The sequence below is a fragment of the Mirounga angustirostris genome, unplaced genomic scaffold (assembly GCF_029215605.1).
Source record: "Mirounga angustirostris isolate CCGP_5_RB_7025 unplaced genomic scaffold, mMirAng1.0.hap1 SCAF_13, whole genome shotgun sequence".
Lineage (NCBI taxonomy): Eukaryota > Metazoa > Chordata > Mammalia > Carnivora > Phocidae > Mirounga > Mirounga angustirostris.
Genome location: NW_026991721.1, coordinates 68,212,624 through 68,222,198, shown reverse-complemented (window position 1 = coordinate 68,222,198; position 9,575 = coordinate 68,212,624). Strand labels below are relative to the sequence as shown.

Below are 9,575 nucleotides of genomic sequence, written 5' to 3'. Positions count from 1 at the left end.
TCCCTTGCAGATCCACTTCTCCCTACTCCATCCTGTTCCATCTCTTTCCGTCCACAGGCATACAGGTGTGGATCCCAGGGACACTTCTTAACTTCTCAATTAACCAAGCTAATCTGCTTCTCAGAATCTGCTTCCCAGGAGCCCAAGCTGTGACATCCTGCCAATGCCTTTGGTTGGTTACCATATCTAAACATTGGATGAAGTTTATTTTACCTATTCATTTGGGTAAAATGTTAGCCTTGAGTCACAAATTTCCAAAGTGTCCAAAGAGTCACAAATTTCCAAAGTGTTTGAATAGTGCTTGTCATTTCCATCTCTCATTTTATGAATTTGAGGGCTGCAGGTGGCCAATTTTATAAATAATCTCCACTTTGGTTAGTGTTTTAATGGTGCATGTGTAATAGAATAACATAGAGTGTAATAGAATGAAGTAGGCTGTATATTTATATATCTACCAGCCACCACAGGGATAGAGGTTTACCAGCATGCTCAAACAAAATCCACACATTTTGTGATTGACTGAGAGGGTTACATAGAAAGTAGATGAATACCCTCCCTATTTTCCTCCCTCCTTCTTCATTCTTGCTGCCATGTTCCTGGCCTGCGAGTGAGCTAACTTACCTGGGGTTGCTAGGTCTAAGGGAGGTTCTTCTGCAGCCATCTTGGCTTCTTCTTACTCTTGTTAAAATCCCTGAAGCCATCTTCCCCGTACCTGTGATAAGCTCTCTCCCCTCCTGGCCTTCGTGGTGCTTGTTCTGTGATCTCTGTACCTCCTACCTGCCTTGTAGGAATTCAACTGGTCACTGGGTAGCCTTCTGCTATTTCCAGTCACCTTACACACTCTCAAAACTTGTAGTCCAAAAGCAAAACCATCTCAAGTGTCACAGCTTGAGGTAAACAGCTCTTTTTATTCCACTGCTCCAATCTCCTTTCCTTTCTCCCTCTATCATTTTTTGTTGTTAATGGAGGGTCTCCTTCAATTCCCCTTGGAACATCTTCTCACTAACTCTTCAAGAGCCTCTCTTTCCTCGAGTACAACTTTATTAGATATTTCTGTACATATTTCTATGGCTATTTCTAATTTTCCCTCTGAGAATTGCAGTTCAGCAGTAGGTTTTTATATTCAGTTTCTCTTGGCATTGATGTTATCTACTTTTACCACTGTTTTATGCCACAAAAAGTAGAAGTACTCAGCATAGTAATATTTTTAACTCTCAGAACTCCAAACTGGCATCAGAATAGGCTTAGAGTCAGTGAAGAGGAACTTTAAGAATATACATGTCTTCGACGCAGTGGTGAGCACTTGTCCCTTTGGACAGTCAGGGGGTAGAATTCTCAGACCTCAGGTCAAAGTCCACATTTAAATCCCCAGGATTCAGCTTCCTATGATGCATGCAGATATCCTCACCCTTTGAACACAGTACATCCCATAATAGTTGTTTTGCAGTGAATGCACATTTCCTGGAGAATTGAGGTGGCTTGCTCGCCTTCTAATGCCCTGTGCTATATTTCTACAGCAGGTAGGTCTTCATGGACAAAGTTGTCGACTTTGTGTTTCAGTGTCCAAGTACAGGCAAGACCATAAGTCATTAGGATAGTATCCTAAAAGTTCCTCTCTTTCTTCCTGTGGCAGTATATCCCACAAGACTAATTTTTTTCCATTATTTCATCTTATCTTTGAAAAGTCCGTTCTGCAAAAGATGTATCTCAACAACAGCCAAGCACAAACAATCAAACCCGGACTTATATTCTTAATCCCACTTCACCCCTCGATACCATCATTTTGGACAGATGTCCACTGTGATTGAATGCCTGCTCATGTTCTGTTTTTTTTGTTTTTGTTTTTGTTTTTTTGCTGTTGTCTAGTTATCTACAATTTTGAGATTCTTTAGATTATCTTTTTCTCATCTCTCCTCCTCACCTGTATGAAGTCTATGTTTCACTCTTCCTCTTACCTGCTCTCCGCCCATCTCTTAATGACATCTGTCTTCTACCTCAAAATGCCACAGATAATTTTGATCTGCTGCCTCATTGGTTCTATTAAATTCTCCCCCCACCTCCACTCTTTTTGCTCTAGCTTCCTTTCCATGGATTAATTGGATGCAATGAGCACTCATTACTGAGTACAGATGCTGCTGCACGCTGGAGTCCTGGAGCCACCAATTTGATGCTCACAATAGTCTTCAAAGCCAATGACCAGAAACTGGGCTTCATTTCTTCATGTAGCAGTGAGGAGAGCAGCTTTCTCCCAATTTTAGTATGCCTTTATTCCACATGAATATAAAAAAGTGTATTTGTATCTCAAAAATTTACAAAGTTTATAGTGAGTGAAACAGCTCTTTTATTTTTTACTTACACTGTCCACTTTTTCCACCACTTCTTAGCAAAAATATGAGTCCATAGGACCCTGAAAAGGAGATCAACCTGGGATTAAAACAACCCTCAGTGTAGATAGCCAACCCTCATCAAGTGTTTCTTGATGGGGGCAAATTTGGGATGATAGTGAGCAACACCTATTTGCTTAGGTCTCCCCTTTGTGGTAAGTCTCAGTCTAGCCCCACTCCCGGGGGAAACTAGATGGAATTCATGAACTGAAATGTGGAGGTAGAGCAGGGAGGAGATCTGGTTGGAAAGTGGCATTGGAGGAAGGCAGAGGGCTCTGATGAGAAGACCCAACAGAGTGACAGTAGGCAGGGAGTGGAGCAGAATTATCCTCAAGAGGCTGCCAAGTACATTCAGTTACCAGCGCTAGGAAACTGTATGGATGCCAGAGCCAGGCTTGTCCCTTGTCTATAGACAGCGCTTCCAGAAAGGAGGGCACACATCCTTCCCGGAAGTAGGTCTGGATGGTTCATATCTGTGTCCATCATGCCTGTGCTAACAGTGTCCTACAGGAGAGGCAATCAAGGTAGAGATAATAGCCTTGACTCTGGCACTAGATTTAGAAACCCGGCTCTACTACCGACTGTGCAAGTTACTTAATTTTTCTGTCTCTCTCCCTTATCTGGAAAATGGAGATGATAAAACCTATCTTATAGGCTGTTGTGATAATAAATGAATGTTTATAACCATACCTAACAATCTATTCAATAAATGTTAGCTATTTCAACATTATGCAACTTTGCGAACCAAAACATTTCTAATAATCTGTCCTATTTTCAAGCCACTTAAGAATACCCATCCCCAGGGGCGCCTGGGCGGCTCAGTCAGTTAAGCATCTGCCTTAGTCTCAGGTCATGATCTCAGGGTCCTGGGATCGAGCCCTGCATCGGGCTTCCTGCTCAGTGGGGAGCCTGCTTCTCCCTCTGCTGCTCCCCCTGCTTGTGCTCTCTCTCTCTCTCAAATAAATGAATAAAATATTTTTAAAGATACCCATCCTGAGGATTGGGAGGTACAGACTTGCAGTTATAGGGATGAAAGGTACAGCCTAGGGAATATAGTCAATGGTATTGCAATAGCATTGTAAGGTGACAGATGGTAGCTACACTTGTGGTGGGTATAACATAATATATACAATTGTCAAATCACTATGATGTATACTTGAAACTAATGTAACATTGTGTGTCAACTATTCTTCAATGAAAAAAAGAGTAGTTATCCCAATTTTCATTTAGAAAATGGGGGTACCATAGTTTCTCTGTATATTTACTTTAGACTTTTCTTCTTATGTTTTATAGTAGCCCACTTACTTTCTCTACAATCAGTTGGAAGCCCAAGATCTCTTGCTTGGACAAAAATTTAACAACTATGGTACCTCATATATACTCTTCATCATGACATGTAAAATGTGAAAGCTCCACACTAAGGTAATGCTTTGCATATTTTCTTATTGTACTTCCAAAAGACTTTCTCATTTCTTATCTGCAATATTTCATGTCTATGTCATTAACTCAGGGAAGGAAGAGGCTATGCGTATTCAGCATTTCTTTTGAAATCCAGTCCCTTAGTTACTCAGCCATTGATTTTCTTCAATATGACACACACCGATGTCCACAAAAAGCACTAGACCACCTCTCTGTTCTTCAGTAGACTCCAGATGTAAGCATGCCCTAACAAACTAACAGTTGTAAATCAATTTTTTCAGGAGCTAGGATGAGACAATAAGATCACAGTTTGGACTTTGTTTCAAAAAAGAAACTCTTTTTATTCATTTCTTATGTCCAGGGAAGAGGTTCATATTTTAAGATATTCTGTAGAGATAAGATCAATTAAGCAATTTTAATAAACTAAAATCAGAGAAACTTTGAAAGGAGCCTAAGGACACATACTGACTAAATATTGTAGGACATTCTAGAGATGAGATCCGAGGACAGAAAATGGACTGTGGGTAGAATCTCAGGAGATCTGAATAAAGCATGGGCTTTAGTTAATAATAATGTAACATTGGTAATAACTAATAAGTTGTGACAAATGTACCACACGAATGTAAGATGTTAACCATAGGGGAAACTGGATGTAGGTATACGGGAACTCTGTACCACCTCCACAACTTTTCTGTAAATCTAAAAACCATTCTAAAAATAGAAAGTTTAATACAAAATAAGTTGAAGTTCCCCAAACATCTGTTGACAAGTGCATTCTCACATCTGTGCTTTTGTTCTTACTAGTTCTCACAATCCCCTTTCCCATGCTCCTCGCTTATGGTAGGCGAGTACGTTTTCTTTCCCGTTGACTTTGGCCTTGGCCACATGACTTGCCTTGGCAAATGGAATTGAGCAGAATGTGTGTGCACGATGTGGCTCAGTGCCTCTAGCTCTACCCTGCTACCGTGAAAACAGTATATCCCAGAGAGTGGTTCCTCCTTTCGCCTGCATTCCGGAAGGAGAAAACAGGTAGAGCTGAATGGAGCTGAGCCCTCAGGTAATCTGAGTAAGATAAATGTTTGCTGTTCTAAACCACTAAGATAATGGGAACATTTGCTGCTACAACAATAGCAAATTAATGCTCTTGTTGATACCTTTCAAACTAGATTCAGTTCTTGTACTCTTTCCTGAAGCCTTCCCTAGATATCATCTCCATGACTCATTTATACTTTCCAGATTTAGCAAATAAAAATAGAGAACTTAATACATTTAAAAAATCTGTAGAGCCTAATTTGATTATAAGCTCTTTAAGGCAGGTCCTAATCTTATTCAAACACTCAGCAAAATATGTTGTGCCCTATTATTCCTAGCACTTTATTAAGCTTTGTAAATACAATGGTGTATGAAGACAAACAGGAACCCTACATTCTTCAAGGTTTTAAACTACTGGAGAGGACAGATTAAATAAATAATCACAATTCTAATAAAGGCAAAACTATAGTTCTAACAATGCAATTTAAATATACCAGTGTGTGGTCCTTTGAGGATCTCTCTATGGGACAAGAGTCTTAGCTTTAAGGCAAGGAAAGGCTTCCCTGAAAGTGACTTAAGAGGCAAAAAGATTGGGAAGGCTAGCCCAGCCTCTGAACAACCCATGGATAGAAGTAGCCAGTGTGGCTGGAGAAGACACGGTGAAGTTACTGTGAGATAAGATTGGAGAGGTAGATGGGAGACAGACATGGCGTCTTTACCCCTAACGCTGAACTCCGTGTCACACACTTAGTATGTGCTCAACAAATAATGATGACAGCATATGGCTTGACTCAGGTTAGCTAAACTTTCTAACAAACATGCTAAATGCCTGTGGCCAGGTGACAGAAGGGCAAACATGAATTACGCAGAAGCCCTTATCCTCAGGGAGCTTCTGTACTAGATGCTATAACAGTCCAACAGCCATAGTTGAATACTATGTGACCAAACTCCCCCTGCCAAAAAAAACCACCGACTTTGTGGGAAAAAAAAAAAAAAGGAAAATTGCTTATGGAATCCAAACACATGCTAAACAAGCTGCAGGGAGGAGATGCTAGAGGTTCCAATGCTACCAGGATTCTTTCTGTGCTCCGTATCTCTTCTTTCATTTTAGACTAGCTTTCTTCACGTGAGGATATATTGCTGTCTTCAATTTGTGAATTCTACCTTTCCTGACTTCAGGCATCAGAGAGATGATACTGAAACTCTTTCTTATTGAGTTTGGCTCAGAGACCCATCCTTGGAGTGGCCAATCAGGATTTGAGCCACAGAGTCAAGTCAAGGCCATTAAACCACATGAAAGGAAGGAATCCTGACACACACAGTAACACAGATGAGTCTCAGAAAAGATTATGGTAAGTGAAAGAAGCTAGACACACACACACACACTATTTATTATGTGATTTCCTTATATCAAATTTAAAACTATAGTGAGAAAAAGAAGACAAATGGTTACCAGAGATGGGGGGAAGAGATTGAATGTAAAGGAGTATGAGAGAACTCTTTGGGGGGAATGGAAATGTTCAATATTATTATTTTGGTGGTGGTTACACAATTTTATAGATTTGTCAAAATCCTTTGAACCGTACTCTTACAATTGGTAAATTTTGCTGTGTATAAATTATTTCCCAATAAAGTTGACTTTTTAAAAAGCAATACAACCCTGAGGATGGGTGACAAGCAGTTCTAAGAGAAGATGCTGGACAGATTATACCAAGCATCCACCACAGATACAGTTTGATAAGTGGCACACCAGTGAGAAAACAGAGAGCCATGGGGGGCAGGGGGAGGAACTGACAGATGGGGTGATTTACATGTAAGTGAGGAGATGTCAAATGTTTGTTTTACCTGTGATTGAGAACAAAGGTCGAAAGGAGCTGTTCCCATGAGGATTCCTAGATATTTGCGAAATTCAGCAAAACAGGCATTTCAAAGAATGTAACTAGTTAAAAAAAAAAAAAAAATGTGAATGTGGGACATGTTGGAGAAAGGGAAATGGCTGGGAGAGCCAGAGGGGAAGAATGAACTGAATGAGAGAGGATTTCTCGCCTATGACTGAGCATTCTTAGACTAAAAAGAATGAAGAATCCTGTTTCTTTCTATAAAAGAAGACAAGAAAACGGGAAGACAGAGTTATCATTTTCATAGTTTATGGTCATTTTTTAGACGAAAGGAAAGTTATTTCCTTCTGACTCTAACCAACCATACCCCTCCAACTTTATAACAATCAGCATACCACAGTGACTGAAGGATTCTATCTCGTTTGCTTAAGTTTGAGCCTACTTAAAGATCAGCCAGAGAGTGGCAAAGACTTTCTTCTTAGAATTGCAAATATACTAGCAATGAACGCAAAACTGTTTGTTTATGACTAACACTTCTTTCACTCCATGCTTGGGGAGTGCCCTTTCTTGTTGGGGGATTTGCCAGAGACACTCAAGATCATCCAGAGTGCGCTAGGGCCATTGCACAGCCAGGAACTGAGTTCGAGAGCCAGGCTGAAATGGCTGAATTTTGCTCCTCTTGCACTGTCTGTGGTAGTGAATTTATCTTGACAATTGTGTTTTCTCATTTTTTTAAACTTTGCTGCACTTTGGTAAAATTGTGTGGTGTGATTTAATGAGCTCTGGTATAGGAATCAAAACCCGGCTTCTCATGACCATAACAGTACTCATTTCTTCATTCGATTGGTATATATGGAGCCCTTACTATGTGCTAGGCACTGCTCACATGGAACTTATGGTCTAACAACCAGGTAGCCACCTAGTTACAGAGTGTAAGAGCTATGTTTGTGTAGGTAAAGGGAACTGCAAGAGCTAATGGTACTAGCAGCTAACAGTGTTAGAAGAAAGGCGTAGAGACATCCTCTTCAAGTCAAAATCAAGATATGGAAAGGAGCACACCAAGGGGCAAGGGGTAGAAAGCCTGGAGATGAGGGAAATCATGGGGTTTTAAGAACCTGGGAGATGTTTCTTGCTTAAGGGATGTATCTAAAAGAATAAAGTAGGTAGCTTGGAGAGACCATCTGGAGTTAAATTCTGAAAAAACTTATGATTCGACTAAAGATTGTATTTTACACGAGGGTAGCTAGTCATTTGTCATTAGTACATTGTATATTGGAGGTTGTATCGGACACACATTATGTATTTACTCAGTATTTATTTCCTTGGAAAACTAATCCCTCCCTTGCCAGCAGTGGTGTTAATTATCACTACTTCCTCCCTAGCTACAGGCATATACACATGGCAATCAGAACGCCTCATCTCTTTGGCTGTAGTGATTGGTTCAGAGATGAGAACTTGATCCAAGCAAGGCCATGCAGAAACTTACCGTGAAATTTGATATGAACATGTCAGAGAAAAGGGGTTCTCTATCTTTTGATGGGAAGCTATAACATAGACGAAGGGCTGCTGAAGTGGCAATACATCTGATTACCTAATAGAACGTGAACATGAAGCCACAATGCAAAAGAAAGCACTGTAGAGGGAAGGAGAGTTGTATCTCTATTAAGTCCCTGGATCCAGCCATGCCTGAAGCAGCTATTACCCTTAAACTTTCTAGTTATATGAACCAGTTATCTTCCTTTTTCTCTTAAAGTAGTTTGAGTTGCATTTCTTAAAATTAAAATATTCTTCATTAACACAGAGGTGATTCTGACGGCCCATGGGGCTATTAATGAGGCTCGACCTTTTAAAAATATGTACAAGAGCTTTGCTCAGTGGCAGTATCATAGCCAATGAGGTTTATCCGAGGCGCGATTATTGCTAATTAAAAATATATACAAGAATGAATTGTAAACTCTAAAGAGTACCCGAGTCATTATGACACTTTTAACACAAGTTCACTTGGCCATGGAGAAAAAAAAATTTTAAATAGTTATTCACATCAAATAGTGGTCAGTTATTCCCTTCATTAAATAAACTACCATAATAGATCTTTGCATCTGCTGTGATTAGGAACTGTAACTGATTTCAGTTGCCTCTGTGTGGGGCTTAGTTCCAAACACAGTTCTTTGTTTTTATTAGTGTATGAAACCAGCAAGTATTATGTTTAGTCAAATGCGTATGGCCAAGTATACTTAATTACTTAGGAAAAAAATTTGTTTTTACCCCAACAGTGTTATTTTAATAGAGAGATTGGGCCATTATTTTTCTTTAATATGATTCGGATAACAAAGCTGGTTTTTACAGCACCGTGTCCTCAGAGATATTTGTTTGTTAGAGAATTAAGGGATTCCCTGATATTTGCTACATCTATTTGCTGTCTTACTTCCTCCCTCCAATATTTCAAGCTCTCCTTGCCAGTGCATCAGGACAAAAACAAAACAAAACAAAAAATCATTTATTTTGCTCCTCAAATGGTATGTCATTGGTTCTGTCATATTCTGGGATGTTCACGATACCTTCCTCAGATTCAAAGACAAATGTGCCCACATTTCTGGTCATTCTGATGACATTGTTAGGAAACAGGCTGATAAACTCTGTCTGGATCATTCACACTGCCAGATGTTCCTGGCAATATGTCTTATGTGAAAATCTGTCTGATATAGTCTAGAAATGGAAATTACCCTCACTTTTCCAGTGTCTGATGTATTTTTCTCAAGTATTTCTTCAGTAAGCCACCTGGATAGAATGAGTGTAGTAGTAATAACAACATTGGCTTTTCACTCAAAAGTTTGGAATCTTCCCTTCAAACATGAAAATATTGTTTTCCTCATTCTTCCTTGTTAGAAATCCACCACTGTAG

At 39.7% G+C, this 9,575-nt stretch overlaps 1 pseudogene; it reads left to right on the top strand.

Moving 5' to 3' along the window:
- Positions 1-8,536: 8,536 nt before the first annotated feature.
- On the top strand, positions 8,537-8,669 carry LOC123858173 (U4 spliceosomal RNA; annotated as a pseudogene).
- The last annotated feature ends 906 nt before the right edge of the window (positions 8,670-9,575 follow it).